At 49.0% G+C, this 17,078-nt stretch overlaps 1 protein-coding gene across 4 annotated transcripts in view; it reads left to right on the top strand.

The window, feature by feature from the left end:
* Positions 1 to 17,078, top strand: part of LOC105701271 (fasciclin-1) — a 218,607-nt gene that overhangs the window by 53,860 nt on the left and 147,669 nt on the right. Inside the window, exon 1 of one of the 4 annotated variants that reach the window (XM_012427891.2) lies at positions 8,290 to 8,349. The exons of the other annotated variants lie outside the window; for them this stretch is intronic. The gene's annotated coding sequence lies outside the window, so the exon portion shown is untranslated. Of the gene's footprint in view, positions 1 to 8,289; positions 8,350 to 17,078 lie in introns of those variants that run through there. 4 annotated transcript variants of the gene reach the window in all.

The following is a 17,078-nucleotide window of genomic DNA, read 5'->3' as shown; positions in this document are numbered from 1 at the left end:
GCGTCGATTCGCGTTCAATTTCCCCCGAACAACCCCGAGTGACCGAAAATGACGTGCAACTGAAAATTAATTAACACCGAATATTTCTTCCGGTAGTTGGAATCCATTATCGTGGTTTATTTAATATTTATATGTGCTTTTAAATTTCTACTGGGGTCCATCTCGGAGTTTCCGCGATTCAGATTCAGGGGATGGTTCCTGGGAACAGTTTATCCCACCCTGTAATTCCGGGACGAGCGAACCAGGGACTGTCTAGGGTGGTTTCCGGGGCACGAATTTGCGAAATGACCGACTAGGGGTCCTTGCCGCCCTGCGTTTGCAACCCTTAACTCGTCATCTTCGCGTGGCCGACTTCGACCCTCCATGCGATTGTACCCCCTCGCACCGTGATAAGAAGACCGTGCATTTTACATGTGCGTTTGCATTCGCAAATTCTACGTGTACTCGGAGCTGGCTCGAACCCACTCCCGACATAAACTGGCGAGGGCAAACACCCCCCCCCCGATAGAGGGTGTCCCACACATCCGTGGAAAACGAACCTCGACACCCTTGGAAGTGCTCGGGCGTTCAAACGACCAGGAACTCGATTCCCTTTTTCCGGACTTCCGGGTAAACTTGAGGCTCCATCCCGGGGCCACGTACCCTCGAACTTGGAGAACGGGCTCTATTATTGATTATCGTCTATTATTGACACCCACTCGCCTGCTAGGCGCTCCAAATAGATTTTTCTCCCCCTTTTCAAGAGCTTTCCTTCTCTGAAAGAATTATCACGAAAAGATGTGTCATCTTCAGCGTTACCAATCTTAGGTAGAAAATCATTTGCAGGGAAGTCTTTCCCGCAATGTAGGTAGTGCTAACCTCCTTACGATTACCTGTACCTTAAGTTCCTCTGGACTTGCACTCCATTTTCCGTCTTTGTTATGCCTCTAAAGTTTCATTCTATCCCGAGATATGATTTTATTCCAAAGTCTCGGTTTATTCCGAGGTTGCAAACAAACCTTGCCGTACCTTCAAAGTCTGCCGTAAAGGTGCACACACCTAGACCGGTAACTAGATTCCCTATTCCCTTCGGCTCGCCCTCCGTGTGCACAGGGGGTGCACGCGGAGGGGCTCGTGCGCCCTCTATCGCTCAATTATTATCGCCGACCCCGTGCTGCAAATCCTTCATGTAAATCGCCCTAGCCTCGGGCTAGGCCTGCGTGTAAACCGCTCGTTTTGCACCAGAAGCCGGCGTTGTTCGCCGATCTACGTGTAAACGCGCCGTTTACCGGTCCGGGGGTAGAGCGTCACCCCCCGACTTTAGTACGTAACTTGTCCCTTAACTTATCCCTTAACTTTACCGCCCGTTTCGCCGTGGTCTCCGATAGTCCTAACCTCTCGCGGAAAACTCAGCTCGACGAGACTGCAATCCCGCATTACGATATGGGATTAACGTTAACGATAACGTTAATTCCATATCGCGTGGTCGGTGCTCCGAGAGTCAGAAACACGAAAGATTTCCGCGACGGGATTTTTTTACGGGGTCTCACCCCGACGATGGTCGCTTTTAAAGGCTCGAATTTAAGGGAGGACGAGATAACGTCGTTTCCCCTTGGGGACTTAATCAAAAGTTTTTAAATACCGCTCGAGTATTTTAGCTTTATTCCTCGGTACATTTCTCGACTTTGCGATTTTTATCAGGGAAGCTTTTAACGTGATTTATGCTATCTTCGAAGGGGACGTTGAGCAGAGGTGGAGATTTCTAATGGTGGATTTTCTGAGATGGCTTAGAGTCATTGGAGGTCGATACTTAAATTGATTATTAAATTATTCCGGCATGGCGGGCCTGCTTCCATGGGAGTAAACAGTCCCGGTTAATTACCCCCCGGTAATTGAAGTAATTTTCGTCGAATTGGTTCCATCGATAATTCACGACACTCGTTTACTCGACGCGGCGCGGCGCTCATTTATATTCACGCGTGTCCTACATCTCTGAGCGGGCGATGTGCCGTACCAGTTTTCCGTTTCTTCGTCAGATCGTAACTTCCGGAACGGTAGTCTTGTAACGTGATATTAAAATAACGGAGGGTTTTATGAAAATAAAATAGAAAATTAGAGGGCGTCGGAAGTGGCGCCGTACGAGCGACACCCTACAGGTATCACCTCCCCCTCTTTCAGCTCGCCCATTTCCCTGTGCAGCCTTTTCCACCGGATACGAAGTCCAGATTAAAAGAGCTTTCGTGCCATACCTTATCGGCCCCACTTCGTGGCTAATTCTTCTTGCCTTTGAGCCGCTCCGGCTCTTCGTTTCAGCCCTTTTTTGGCCGCTTTCTTACCCCTTTTAATTTATCGCCGGTGCACCGACACATGCGAGGACCTTTCAGTAGCCTGCAATCGCGTTCCCCGGGTCCTGATACATTTATAATATTTATAGAAATTTTTGATAACGCCCCTGAGGCGGCCTATCGCCTCGGAAACAATGGGCGTCCTCAAGATTTCCTGGGAAATAAATTTCCCCGGGAAAACGAGCGACACACCGTTTGCCCCATGCCAGGCTTCCCGCCACGTGATGGCAAAAATCGATGCCGTAATGGAATAATCTTGAAGCCATCGAAGCTTTCTGTCCGCCATCGAACCCTGAAGCAACCCCTAAAGGCTTCTTCGAGTTCGTGACGCACGGTAGTCGTCGTAACCCTTTATACACCCTCGCACCCTTTCGTCGCCTCCATGTCCACTCCTCGAGTTTCACCCCCTGAAAAGTTCATCGCCACGTACAAGTCCTCTGATCGCTGAAAAAATTCACCTGTCCTCCCCCGACCTACCCCAACGAGCACCATTGACGCTGGGAGTCGCGGAAAAATCTCGCGGACTTTGGGGAACTTTAATAACCACCTTGAAAATTGTCCCTCAGACGTTTTCATTGAAGTTTCCGTATCTGGAAAGTTCCTCGCGATCGGGGAGAAATGTTAACTTCGGAACCGCCGGTGAAACAGGGTGTGCTTTTTATTCCTTGATTTGTTCTTAATTTAGGAATTTTTTTTTTTCGGATGTCGCGAAGTTTAAGTAGTTTGTTCTTTTTAATCTGGCAGTGGACAAAGGGGAAGAAAGCACAATTCTCGAATTTATTCCGAACTGATGAAAAGCACTTTGCAGGGGTCGGTAGGGTCTCAGATTCCTCGGATAGGGGGTGGAAAGGAGAAATTAGTTACCGGTTGAAATCGAGGGAAAACTTAGCAGCTTCTGAGAAGTGATTTTTCTGTCGAGCTTCTTGAAAATTATCCTTATTGGTCCGCGTTCTCTCTCCCTCTTGTGCCAACTCCCTTTCTTCGAAGCTACCCCTCGCTTCCTTATGAATCTCACCCCCGAGCTGGGGAGATCCGCGGAACTTTCGCAAAATTAACTCCACTCAATTAAGTCCCCGTTCTCTGCCCGAATCGAACTTCGGTCTCGTTCAGACCCTCTAGACGATTCCAGGAGGGCGAAAGCTCCTTAAGCTCCCGAGACCCTTGATCCTAGAAGTTGTCCAGTTCACTACACGTCTCAGTCAGTCGGGGCTAAAATTGAGTGCATCTTTACCCTTTTATGAGGATGACATCCTCCGCCTCCACAAGAAGAAATAGACTCTAAGTTATAATACGCTTAAGATACTCTCGTACCTTCTGAACTATTCCAGAAGGGCGGAAGCTCCTTAAGCTCTACGAGACCCTTTGATCCTAGGTATTGTCCAATTCACCTGACGTCACGGTCAGTCTTGGGAAATATCGAGTGCATTTTTACCTTTTTATAGGGTTGACATCTTTTTACCAGACACACTTTACTCTCAAAATTATATTCAAACTTTTGGCTAAGAAGTGGATTTCATGGGGTTATAATAATTACGCTAAAAGTGCCCCTGCACCCTCTCTAATTCACCCCCTCGCTAGTAAATCCTGACAACGAGAGCACATACCGCTAATGAGTATCGTGATGACGCCAGGTCAACTCGATCATCGATCCGTAATGAACACTCCGGTGGTTACCCGCGGCGGCCAAAACTCCCCCCACAATAGAACACCCCCTACCGTGCTAAAATATTAAACCCGAATTACGCGAAATTGTCAAACTTTTCTGCCGGCAAGTGCCATCCGTCATCCTCGACAGGAATTCGATACGTGCGATCGACCCTCTTCGTTTCCCACTAATTTCTCGCTTTCCCCTAACTCTAGCTTCTCCCCATATCTATATTTTCCCCTTTTACACATTTCTCTAATTTTTGCTTTTTCCTCATTATCCTGTAATTTTTGCATTTCCTCGTTTTCTTGTAATTATTTCCCTAGCGATTTCAAGCCGCCCTTAACTCGCTTAAAGCTCTCGCCCTAAATAGGGGATTTAAAAGTTTCACCCTAAACGCGGCCGTCTCGGGGGTGGGATTTGAATTTCCTCTATATTCGAGTGGAGGGTGCGTCGCCGGACTCGGTCAGTTTCCGGGAAACTTTCGGGAGATTTCCCGCGATGTTGCGCGTGCGCCGGCCATAAATCGGGTATTATTTCACGGTGCCCTCGTCCGGCTTGGACTCGGAAATGCGCTTCCCTGCTAACTTGCCGCACAACCAACCCCTTTTCCGCCACCCCCTGGCGAATCGGGTCGAAACGAGGCAAACCACCGACGGGCGTCGCGACGCGATGATCACGCGTCGATCCGATTCCACGCACACGCTTGTTCGCGCGACTCACCCCCTGCTGGTTAAATCCACCCCTAGGGAGGGTGGAAAGGCACCCTCTACATTACCGCAACATCGAATGGATCCCGTCTGCCCGCGGAATTACACTAAACTATTGAACTTCTTGACAAAGGCTTCGACCGGCTCGGCGCCATTTACGCGGGGGTGGTTCGACGCTGTTTATTCATCTGCACCCCCAATACAAATTGAATATTAAACAAATTAATAATACCTTTTGGGATCAACGGTGGATCACGGGCATTCGGTTTAATAAGTACAATTGAGGTTATGTGTTCAGGTGATGTGTGGCACTGGGGGGTTAATAATGTTCCAAGGGTTATTTCAGCGAATAGAAAATTCCGCGCAATGTTGGGGTGCGGCAGCGTGCGGAAATCGGCGGGATTTGGGAAAATCGAGTTCCTGGGCGCATTCAAATCGCCGTGGATTCGCGAGAAAGTTACCCGACTTGAATGTAACTCTTGATTCTTATTGGGCCGAGGTCTAGGGGTTGGTACGGGACGCCAAAGAGCACCAATTCCGAAGTTTTTGATTCGAGAGGTCCCGAGCTAGAAGTGGCACGAAAGGGGTGGGTTGGCACCGAGCTACCCCAAATAAGAACGCTATCGGGTCGTCGCGATTGGATGTAACGAAGGGGTGAGTCCGTCTTCGGGTTTCAACAGTTTCCTTCATTACCACCCCCGCGAACTTTCCACCCCCATGACCGATAAGACGCGACTCCTGACTCTCTTCAGCCCCCACCGATCTTCCGTCAACCCCTAAGAGATTCAACGAGGTCTCGCGTTATTTTCGCCATTCCACCGGTAATTCCACCCCTAGAGCTCCGACTAATTGCATGATTTTCCGTCGATTCACCACTTTCGAGCCCGACGTTGGTCTTCGGTAAATTCATCCCCTACCAGAAGGCTCCTTGAGTTGATAAATCCGCGCGAGAGATGTCGGATAAACCAAACGGAATTGTAATTAGTTTCACCCCCAAGTCGAGATCCGGGGGAGTTCCCCAGGGTGGGTTTTACTCCCAGGACCGAAACTAACGATTTGACCCGAATAAACCGCATCTACCATTCGTCCGCCAGGTGTAAGCTCCTCGGCGCCCCGCAGGGGTGAGAAATAATCCCGGGGGTGGAACGGCGCGGCGCGGCTCGTTGTTAAATTTTCCGCCCCGACGAGGGGTTATTATCATAAATGCTTTATTCAGAAATGTCGCACTTAGCGGGACGCGCACGCACGTATGTGCCCGCGACTCTCCGCCACCCCTGTGGGACGAAATTGGGAAATTCATAAGGGGTGCACCCGGCGCGAGGGCGGAAAAATTACGAGCACTCGCTCGGACCTATTCTTCTGGGGCGGTTTTTGGAAAAAAGTCACGTTTCCTGGAGACACCCCCGGAAGGACACTCGACCTAATCGCCACCGAGGAGGGAATTCGTATTCGATGGGGATCGCTCAGGTCCGACTCACCTTGGCGGGGATCCCGGCTTTTGATTGCGCGACCAGGGGGTAAACCACCCCCTTGTCGCAGTGCCGTGCCCTAACGCCCTGGCGCACCACTTTTCGGATAATGTCGCCGACGCCGCATTCGACGTGTCGTCTGCTTGGTATGCCGAGCGACGCTGACGGGGGATGAAAAGGAAGGGTGAAGAACGTGGCGGGCGGCAGAATGCACCCCTTCTTGCGCCCCTTCTTCCTTCCTGGGCGAGACGGGGAGAAAAAGCACGACTCCGGTGATCCGTTCCGACGAGCACCCCCTAGACACACCCGACACCGCTAAGTACCTACCCCCCACGACCCGAGCCGAGGGGTGCACCCGGAGGACTCCGCTTTCACGCGGAAACCCACCACCTTATTTAATTAGTGCGTACATTAAGAGTGCATTCAATAGAATTTACCTTCAAATTGGATTTACTAATGAGACGTCAACATTTAATGAATTCCTGATTTTAATTTTGGATTTAGAAAGCACCCCTGTCAAAAAATTTCGAGTATCGAGGGTGAATTCATTAGAGCCTGTTTTTAAAATGCAGTTACAATTATTTGAAAATAATTTATTTTTTATTGTTTATTTAAACGCTATGCAGAGTACCCTCTGATTTGGAAATCGCTTGTTCTTGAATCCCGATCCGTCACGCGGAACTTTTTTTTGTTTTAAGATTTCTGCAAGTTTAGGGGCAGTTCGATTCGGAATACATACGGAAACTTCCGGCGCCTTATGCGGGGACTTCCGGAGAGCGAGTTTCCGGCGAGAGCACACAGCTTCCGGAAGAATTCTTGGCCGATGACATTTTTCATCCGGGTCATATCTTTCGCATCAGCTGTTTGCGCGGGGATGCACGTGCGGACATTTTCCCGCCGCGATTTTCCACGCGCGGAAAATACTAGCCCCTCGGAACTTTAACACCCCCTCCGAAGTAGTTTCGAAGTTTTCTCGAGTTCCAACCCCGGAGATTCCTCGCCGGAGATAATTTCCCGGGAAAAATAGGGATATCTTCGGCGTGGGATGAGACCCATGGATAAATAAAAAAATAAGGTGCAAATCATCGTCAGATAATTATCCGACGGCATAATATTTTTCTTCCGGGGGTTCGGAAAATCCTGAAGAAAAATGGGATTCGTGCTCTTGGCAAATCTCGTTATCGGGAAAAGGGCGTCTTGGAGATATAGCGACGGGGCAATGTCTCTTCGACGAGGTTTGAGGGAGATTGCGTGATCCCTGATTTTATTTATTGCTTGTCGAATTAATCCATTCCGTCGGTGGCGGGTGATAACGAGGTCGAGACGAAGGGGATGCGTAGAGATTCTTACGCCTCGCACGCACGTCATCGGGGCATAAAGATCCTGACCACTGACCCCGAGGAAACCTAAGTCGTCCGTTATGGATCTCTCTCGGCGCGTGAGAAAATATTTTTTCTTCGTTAACCGAAGGCGTTACCGTCGCGATCGATTTACGGCTCTCTTTGGTTTACGGGTCCCGGTCTGTATTTTTATTTCCTCCGGGATAATTTGAAATAATCCCGCGTGTTTCTCTGACGCCTCTGGACCGGGTATAAAGAGAGCCCCATCGATGAAAACGAAATAACGACTAATAAATAAGCATTAAACTCCCTTGCATCTCACAATTATACTCGCGGGATCGAATAATATTTATCACCCGGCTCCATAAAGAAGGATCTCTGTCATAAATTAATATTACGATCCCTTGTATGTCCCTTGAAACTAAAGTCCAGGGGGAGAAGGGCCTGAATCTTGATCAGTGTGGTGGGGGATATTTTTCTCACCGAGTTTCCACCGATTTGAGAGACTCTCTTGCGTCGATAAGAATGGTAGAGATTAAAAGCGACCTATTTCGCGTCCGTTTAACGGCGGTGCATCATCACGGGGTTCAAGCTCGGCGGGGTCGCGGAGGTGAGAAACTTCGGCTAATCCAATTTTTTTTCCTCACAAATTTTACGAGACGTGGCCGGCATTTTAAAGCAGCCCCCGGAACCTTCCCGTGCCGGTCCGGTGCAACCAGGTCGCACTCCCCTCTAACCGCTCCTCTTTTCTGTGTTGCAGGTACGTGATTGCACCGTAAAGTTCATCCGAGAGCTGGGTACACGAAAAGAGTTTACGGGCTTCCCCTTGGTCATGTCTTTCCCACTTTGGCCCGAAGAGCTGTGAGTACAAGGGGTGGCGTAACTTAGGGAGGGCATTAAGGGTTGTTCGACCGACCTAAAGAGGAATTCCAAAAACAACGCTCGATCGTTGCAACAATCCACCGCGCCCCTACATTCTGCTTAAAACCATTTTGTAAATTTTTCTAAAAATTTCAATATTTCTATTATTTCATTTATATATTTTTTTTTTTTTCATCATGTTTTGTACATGTGACAGGTGTAACTACTTTCGCGCCTGAATGCGAGATTCTTGGGGGATGCAGGATCAGTCTAGGGGGATTTCGGAGATTCGAGGGGGTAAGTCTTGGGGTCTGAGACGACGAAATGGTAATTCATTGCGTTAGGGGGGTTACTTAGGGGAGCTGGGGTGGGAGAGCGTGCAGGGGAGAAATTCCTTTGGATCGAAAATTGCGTTTTGCACTCAATCTCCTCCGAGCTCGAGCCCGAGGAAAGAGACGTGCGGTTTATTTTCCCGGCGCAACACCGGAAGCGATTTGCTCTTTTCCCCCCTTTCTCCTTTCCTCCCGCGATTCCTCTATTTTTATCTCTCTCGCCGGGGGTAGCTACAAAGGTGAAGGGCGGCTCGCGAAGAAGGGGTTTTGACGAGGGAGGAAACGGGGATGGCTGGTTCGGGTCAGGGGGTGAATCGTGGGAATAACGAATTGACACGTCGATGGTGACAGAGGGCGTGGCGAACAAATCGACCCTTTTCGATGTCCTCGCACCCCTTTCGTGACGCCATCGGAAAACGGAGCAACATTTCGAGCCGTCCACCCCCTCGCCCTGTGTTCCGCAAATGATGCCCTGGATTGCGAGAGAGGGAAAGTACTTCTCAAAATGTCGAATCGCGTTCCCGAAATCTTGCCTGCCTCCCCCTACATTAATTCATTATTCATTTCCCGAGGCGAGAAACCGATTACAGCCTGACGAGCGATTGCGTCCCAGATTCGCTGTAATCAGCGATATTTACAAGAAATAAATTCCCACGTTGAGCTTAAAATATTTTAATTGGTAATGGTTATTATTATTTTTTATTTAATATCTCAACATATGTAGCGTTTTTAAAGTCGCAATTCCTTTGCGAAAGAAATTCTTTTTTATTTCTAGTCCCGGGTATTTATGGCAGTTTCTTTGCCCCTCCTTTTTTGGGGATTTCTCCTTTTTTTTTTCCGCTGCCTCTTTTGACTCTCGCTTTCCCTCCATCTCTATCGCGCTATGTTTCCGGTAGAGTGCTCGCTCGCACGAACGTTCCGTATGGATTGCGGAGACAATTGCGACTTCCTCCGCACTCAGCGGCGTTACATCCGTAACGAGTCGGCCGTTTATATCGCCCGTTAAATCGCTTTAACTCGAGTCGATGTAGCCCACTGTTATCGCGAAGTCGAGCGACGAGCAAACGTTGACATTATAACAACGTTATCGCTACCAACAAGGACCCTTTTTCCCCTAACAATTACATTACCTTTTTAATCATCCAAATACATAAAAATCATAAAATATGACGGTAAAGATAAACGGGAGAATTTTTTTGTAATTTTTTTTTGGGGGAGTCTGATAAGAGAATTCCAAAATTCCCGAACGATCGTAAAGACTGAAGTCGAAGTTTTAATCACGGCCGTGTAAACGATGGCAGGACCATAGAAGCTGTCATGGGCTGCCGATTGTGTCGATTGTGTTGGGAAAAAAAAATAAAAAATAAAAGGGGGGAAGAAACAGTCCCGCCCCTCGAATGGCGCTCCCTCGGGCGACCCCTGGAGCGCCTCTAGCCGGATGCGACAATAATCGCCGTTTACTTTCTCATCGACTGCGAACAGTTTGGAGTGTCCGCGAACAGTTTGGGACCCCTCGAAGCGCACCTGCCGGTCATTGTGGATTCGGCATTCGAGACCCTCGAAATTTTCGAAAACGCGTCTGCTCCGAAACGCGCAGCCCACGCACCGCAGCTGCCGCTCGATGCGAGTCTGCACCTCGTTGAAATTCCTGGACTTGCCACACACTGCGTGTACACATGCAATATGTGCAATATGGTATATGGCATTTGGAAATAAATGCTTAGTCTTTGCCCGAGTACCGACGCTCAATGAATCGGGATTAAACGTGCCCTAAATGTTTGGAAAAATTTCATACCAATATTTGGACCACTCTCGAGAACCGAATTTTTTGCTGTAATGTACCATTACCTCGATTTCAATAAGATCCACCATAAGGGTGTTATCCAGCGAAACGCGTATCTTAATTTTTTAATCCACGCGACCCAGAATTTCATGTTCCTCTCAAATCGTCGGTTATTGTCTGATGAAAATCCGCCAGAAAAATTCCATGATCTTGGAAATTAGAAATTTTGTAATACAAAATTACCTCGATTCTGACATGAATCACTGTGATGCCATTATTCCCATTGAATGTTTAATCTATGCGACCCAGAGTTTACTAATCCAAAATTCATTTTGAGGTGACCGATGAAAATCCGCCGGGAAAATTTCACGGTCGGGTGTGCGTATATGCAAAGTAGCGTCGTGTATGTATTCTCGGTACGCTAGGTACGCCCATCCATTGAGAAACCTGCATTAGCCAAAGTGAAGCACCTCGGTAGGTGCACGGAGGAAACAGGGCCTTCGGGCCCTTCGAGTATCGATATATCGGCCGGCCGCATATTTATCCTATTTTCGTCGGGTGGCCGCGATATGTCGATACCGTGGTACGGCACTTTGTGGTAGTAAAGAAGGAAAATGGGGGGAAAAAAAGGAGGAAACCCCGTATCAGGCCGCGCGCGGACCTGGCCAATACCTTCTTTTGTGTGGAGAATTCCGCCGCATAGGGAACAACCATGATCATATACGGAAGCATATGGGTAGCTTAGTGTAGGAACGTCCGTGTGGGTTTACGTGGCAATATATGAGTGGGTTTGTGTGGCACACATGGAGACGTATGAGTGGGCTCGTGTGGCCAGGCCGTGCATTGATAATGCGCGAACACGTGGATATGCGCTATTCAGCCGCGGTTTTCGTACGCAACCTGCACCGAGATTCCCCGATGCATTTTTCGAAGGGGATGAAAGATGGCTCCCGGATTGAAGCCGGGTTTCGGATGGAATCGATCGGCGCCCTTTTAGCTCCAAAATCAATGGTTCGATTCCCCGGAGTTATGGCGATTTTATCTGCCCATCGAAAGCACTCTTCGGTATCACTTGGATAATTTCCCTTCTTCGGATCGGATTTGAATTCGGAATCTGGGGCCTGGGTTGGACGTCAATTTTCACCTGGACGTGAAAATCCGCCAACTGAAACGCAGTCTAATCGGAGCTTTTGCGAACGGCACGTACTCTTCACCGATGCATTTTTAGGGCGATGCAGGCACGGGAGCCGGGGCTTGGACCGAAGCCAATGCACATGCATTTCGGATTGGGTCGATATGGTCCTCCTTTCTTCCGAAAGGCAATAGTCGCTTATTCTATCGTCTTTTATTCGCTATGGCGACTGATCGTCAGGATGGCCCATATGTCATTGAATTTTGGATATGAGGAGGCCAGGTACCCCAACTCCAATTTAATATATATTTAATGTAGATTATATGCAATATGTACTGTATGTATAGTGTACGTGCGACTACTGAGATGCATCTCGAGGTCACGACGGTTACGGATGCATCTTTGTTATCGGTGCAGGAGCCTAAAGAGCCGCCTAAGGCCCAATTTCGAGCTAGCCGACGTTGCGGGGGGCTTGGAGGGACTTTGCTCATCTTAATTTTATTATGTTAAGGTTGCACCGGGAATTATTCCCGGCGGGGTGTGCGCGGCACAAATTACGGGAAATGCCGGGAGAAAAGTCTCCCCTTGCCCTGGGGGCGGTGGAATTGAAATTAAATTTCGGACCCGTCAAATAAACTCGGATCGCCCCCAATTTCGTCCGGCGAATTAACGACAATGCGATTCTTCTTTTGAGAGTCCCGCTTAATGAAAACTGGCCCTGCCGCCTCCGCGAAGGCAAATGGAATTTTCCTCGCTGCATCGAGTCGGGACCTCGCAAGGGAGGCATGCATTCCGGGGCATCGCCTCCTCTCTCTTCCTCGCGAGAGGACTCGGCATGCTCTCTCTTTCTCCCTCTCGCGCCTTGCACTTCGCTACGGCCGCTGCGGTTCTCCGGAGAGCCGATTGTCCCTCGCCTCGGTGCATTTGCATTTGTCTTCATTACTGACGCCCGATCGCGCCTATTTCGCCCTTCGGGATGCATTTTCCCACCTTCCCGGTTACGTTTGCCTTCATCGAGGTGTTGGCTCGCGGAGAGAAATTTGGAAAAATTTGAGACCTAAGATAGAAGGATGGAGAACGCTTTCTATTCAATTCTTTTTTCTATTTTGGGGGGATGAGATACACCCAGCGGTTTTCTTCCAAAGTTCGAGTGATGCATTTCCTCATATCAAATTCATGACTTTATAGACTCAGGGAGAGCTGCACGACTCTGTATATATTATGTGTAAACATACTGCCAAATTTAGGAAATAGTATTATTACTCTTTAAACGGATCCTTCTATCGAACGTCCGTGTATGTCTCCTGGAAACGACCCGGGGAAAATTTCCGCGGTATTTCCTCTTGACGAAGTTTGCGACCCGAGGCTTAAAGTCGCCTTTATGCCCAAACTACCGGCGTGCTTGGCGAGCACGAAAAAATTCTCACGGTCAATGGCGGAGCGACTCGACATACTTCGTCGCCGTGGGCGGGAAGGTCTGGGCGCTCTTTCCCTACTTTTTCTTTTTTTCCTTCCCTCCCGTTTCCCCGGTGAAAAGAGAGCCTTGCTCGCGGTGCACTTGACGCGATGTGCCAGGGTCGGACTTAAAGTCGAGCTGCAGTTCCGGAGGCACCTAGAGCCGAAGTCGCGCCATTAGGGCGAGGGTAAGTTCCCCGGAAGTCGCGGCCCTAGGCCTCACTCGACTCTACCCCTGTAATTCCCCCCTTGTCCACGGGGGACACTTCTTCCCTTATTCTCTTTCGCCGTTTTGCCCTTCCTCCCTTCCGCCTTGCTTCCTTCGAGCCTAAGCCCTGCCGCGCCTCTGAAGTGTCCTCGTAAAAAGTTACGCAGCGAGGTACAAGGGCCAGGACTGCACCAAAACGTGCATCCGGGGACCTGGCACGATGGCGACGTTTCCGTTCGAAGTCTCCCGGCATTTCCCCCTGGAAGTTTGGACTTCGTTCCATCGAGGTTACCTCGGAAACCTTCTTGATGAAACTTCACGAAACGGAGCTGGAGAAATTCCCGATGAAAGATATACTGGGGATCCAGGTAACTTAGAAATATTTCTAACGTGGGGTATGAGCTTAGGAATTATTTATTTACCAGTCATTGATGGAGCTGAAAATGCTATCTGGTGTTCGCGTTGCCTAACTTCAATTTTCTCCTTGGAAGCATTTATGGGGTTGAGGGAATCCGGCGTAATTTGTTATCAGGGGATGTTGATTTGGAGATGAGGGCCGGTTTATCGGTGCTACGAAATCGATGTCCTTCTTTCCGTATCGTTAATGAGATCGGTCCCAAGTTTTCCGTCGTCCGGCGGGCACTTCTTTCTTCCTCCTTCGGCGGCTTTTATTATTCCCCCGACCCCGACGTCCGGTGTGCCGAAGTGTCCTCGTAAAAACTTAGGTCGCGCGACTGCGCCGACGCAACCAAGGCGTATACCCCTAGGTACAAGCTAATAAAAGCATTCCTATTATTTTTATACGACCCTACTCTCCTGACGGGAGTTAAAAATTATGCCGCGTCCCTCGGACGCTTCGTCCTGTGGAGCGTCCTGGTCCCAGGGCTCGTCGCTCTTCGGAAACCCATAACTTCCTCGGTTCGTTCCGTACGTGCTTGCCGTGCAATTGAATTTCATTTCTATCTCCCCGAGAGGGGAGGAAAAAGCGGAGTAGGGCAGATGAAAAGGAGAAGAGTCGCTCCTGGAAAGAAAGGCCATCCACTTCTTCCTTACTCCGATCCCCGTATCTCTCCTTTCTGCCGTGTTGCTCTTTCGCTTTGAACCGCGATACGGCCTTTGAGACGAAAACGCTCATCAAGGGATGCATCCGAGTCCGCGACGAAGGGGTAATTCTCGCATTATCTCGAATTTCGGAATGAAGACTAGGAGAAGGTTCCAAAAATTGTTCCCAAGGAGTCGATCGACGTTCGGTGTTGCGGCAATATTCTTATTTATTTTTTTCTTGCAGAGGGGCAGGATGCAATTTCAAAGTGGAAACTTTTTCGACGTCCTTGGGAGTATTGCCATCTCGATAATTGGCCGATCGAGCTCCTTTTAGGGCCTGCAAGTCACGGAAACACCTCGGTCGTGCATCCTGAAACTGATAGCCGTCGTGTCGGCTCGTAGGGATATCGGAAGGGCTTAAAGTCGCGCATAAATCTGCCAAGGAGCTCCTCGCCTCGTAAAGGAGCCCCTCCACCTCGAGGTTCGTAGCCTTAAACTGGCATCCTATTCAAAGTCCTTCGCAACGTCAGTCCTCACAATGCGGTGCATCCGATGAATGCACATTGACGCGGCCTTCGAGAGATGCACCTCGCCTCCGCCCGATGAAAAGTCCTCGATCTAATGCGTCACGGAATTCATTTCGAACCCTCTTACAGAAAATCGAGGTACACGCCAACTCCACCAAACGTATGGAATAAAAACACAAACCATCCCCCGTGGAATGTGGAATTTTTGCCAACACTTCTTCATCAATGTGAATTTAATTAGAGAATATTTCGATATCGGCCATTAGTCGTAAATCAAACCGTTTTAAAGGAAATCGACGCATAAAACTAAAATATAAATCTCTTGCGTTGAGGGTCGAATTTTTCAAGCATTTCTCGGGAATGGGAATTTTTGCCAATATTCGATATTCGCGTTGCATGGTAAATCTGGGAAAATTGGACCGGCTTAACCTTAATAGTTAATGTTTAACCGGCAGTTAAAATGAAAGTCGAGTTTGGTAAATAGCGAATTTCTTTTCCGTATTTCTTAGGAATTGCAATTTTCTGAGAACATTCGATATCCGCGTTGCATGGTAAATCTGGGGAAAGGACGAGGACTTGGCACCCCGTTAACGTTTCGCCGGCAGTCCTTCCTGGGGAAATATTTCTCGAAATTTATCGGAAATGAGTCGCAACCCCTCGGGGGGCGGGGGCACCGTTGACTAGCAGCGATTACTGGCGGCGCGTAATTAAACGGCGTGTTGCTCATAGCACGGAGTACAAGAAACTATTTAGCCCGGCGCACCCCATGCCAGGATACGTGGTCGGCATACCCGGCGCCTATTAATATGCTCCGCATAACGCGGCGACGCTGTAAACTCGCCAACAAAGAAAATTGAATGAGGCTCGCGCACACTCCGTGCCATCGTAACCCCCTTTTCCTCTCCGCCCTTATTTCTCTTTCTTGCCCCCTCCGTACCACGCGCGCGAAAATCCTTTTCCCCTTGACGTCTCTTAGCTTTACCGGCTTATTACGCGCGTACGCCGAGAAAACGACGTGTGAGAAAGACCGACGTCGGGTACAAAAGTAATCTCCCTTGTTTGACCATTTTTAATGCAGAATAAAGTTCCCGCTAATCCCAGCAAACGCGAACACGGGAGTAGAATGTAAACGTATGATAAAGAGGGGATATACTTCATTTATAAAATCAGCGGAGACAGACGTAGGGTTAAAGTGCATAAATAAATGCAAATAGACATAAGAGAAATCCGTGATATTTCATTTATGAAATAAAAGAGACAGGTACGGTCTTAAAGTGCATGGGCCTCCCGTGTAGACCTAAGTAGGTATCAAAAATCCTATCACGATCCCCCGATCGTTTAAGACGGCGACACGTATTTATTGATTAATGATCGTCATCGGATTGCAAATTGAGCTCCTCGTCGCAGCGCGTCATACCAAACGCGGTGCATCGGAAGAATGTCAATGTTCCAGGGAGTGATCGAAATGCATCTCACCACCTGCCTATACCTCGTGCATACTTTCCCATGAATCCACTTACCTCTCGGCCCCCACTATTTAATAGTTACCAAACCACCAGTTGGCGAGAATCTCTCGACAATTGTTCCTAACTACCGGCCTCGAGTTTAAGGGTCGCTCATCGAGGACCCCCGCCCTCGAACTTCGAACTTCGCTCCTTTTTTTATCCCCTCGAGCTTACGCGCGTATTCCGCAATCCGGAATCGCGGAACGGAATAAACGGCGCTCTCGTCTCGGTGCGGCATACAGCCGCGTACGTTTTAACAGTTGGTTTAACGTATGGCAGAATAGACACAGAGGAGGACGAGATACCTTATGCCGACATGGCGCAGAGTCCAGCGCAAACCGTGTTGCGCGGAAATTCACTGAGCGCAAGAGAGGCTGCACAGTGCTCGAAAGCTTTGCCCGCCTCGCCAAAGCTAGCTTCGAATTCTAGCAATATATATATACGTACATATACCAAGGTACATAGGTATATAGGAGTAGATATGTACCCATGCACCGCAAGGCCTTCCCTCTCCGGCTCTGCCCACCCACCTCCACCCCTTGCGTCTCTCCACTTGGCATCTTTTTATCCTTTTACCTTTCCATCATTGTATCTCTCTGACCTTCCCTACTTTCGCCTCACCCTTGTTGGAACCCCGCAACGGATGCAACCCCTGCATCGGCCGACTCCTTGTTTATCCTGGCGATGGCCGCGGTGCATCTGCATTCATGGAGTGCCGGAACTGTTTGCCCAGGAGCCGCCAA

The sequence above is a fragment of the Orussus abietinus genome, unplaced genomic scaffold (genome assembly GCF_000612105.2).
Source record: "Orussus abietinus isolate OABI.00-Male unplaced genomic scaffold, Oabi_2.0 scaffold5, whole genome shotgun sequence".
NCBI classification, from domain to species: domain Eukaryota; kingdom Metazoa; phylum Arthropoda; class Insecta; order Hymenoptera; family Orussidae; genus Orussus; species Orussus abietinus.
Note: the sequence above shows the minus strand (reverse complement) of the source record. Positions and strands in the feature narration are given on the sequence as shown.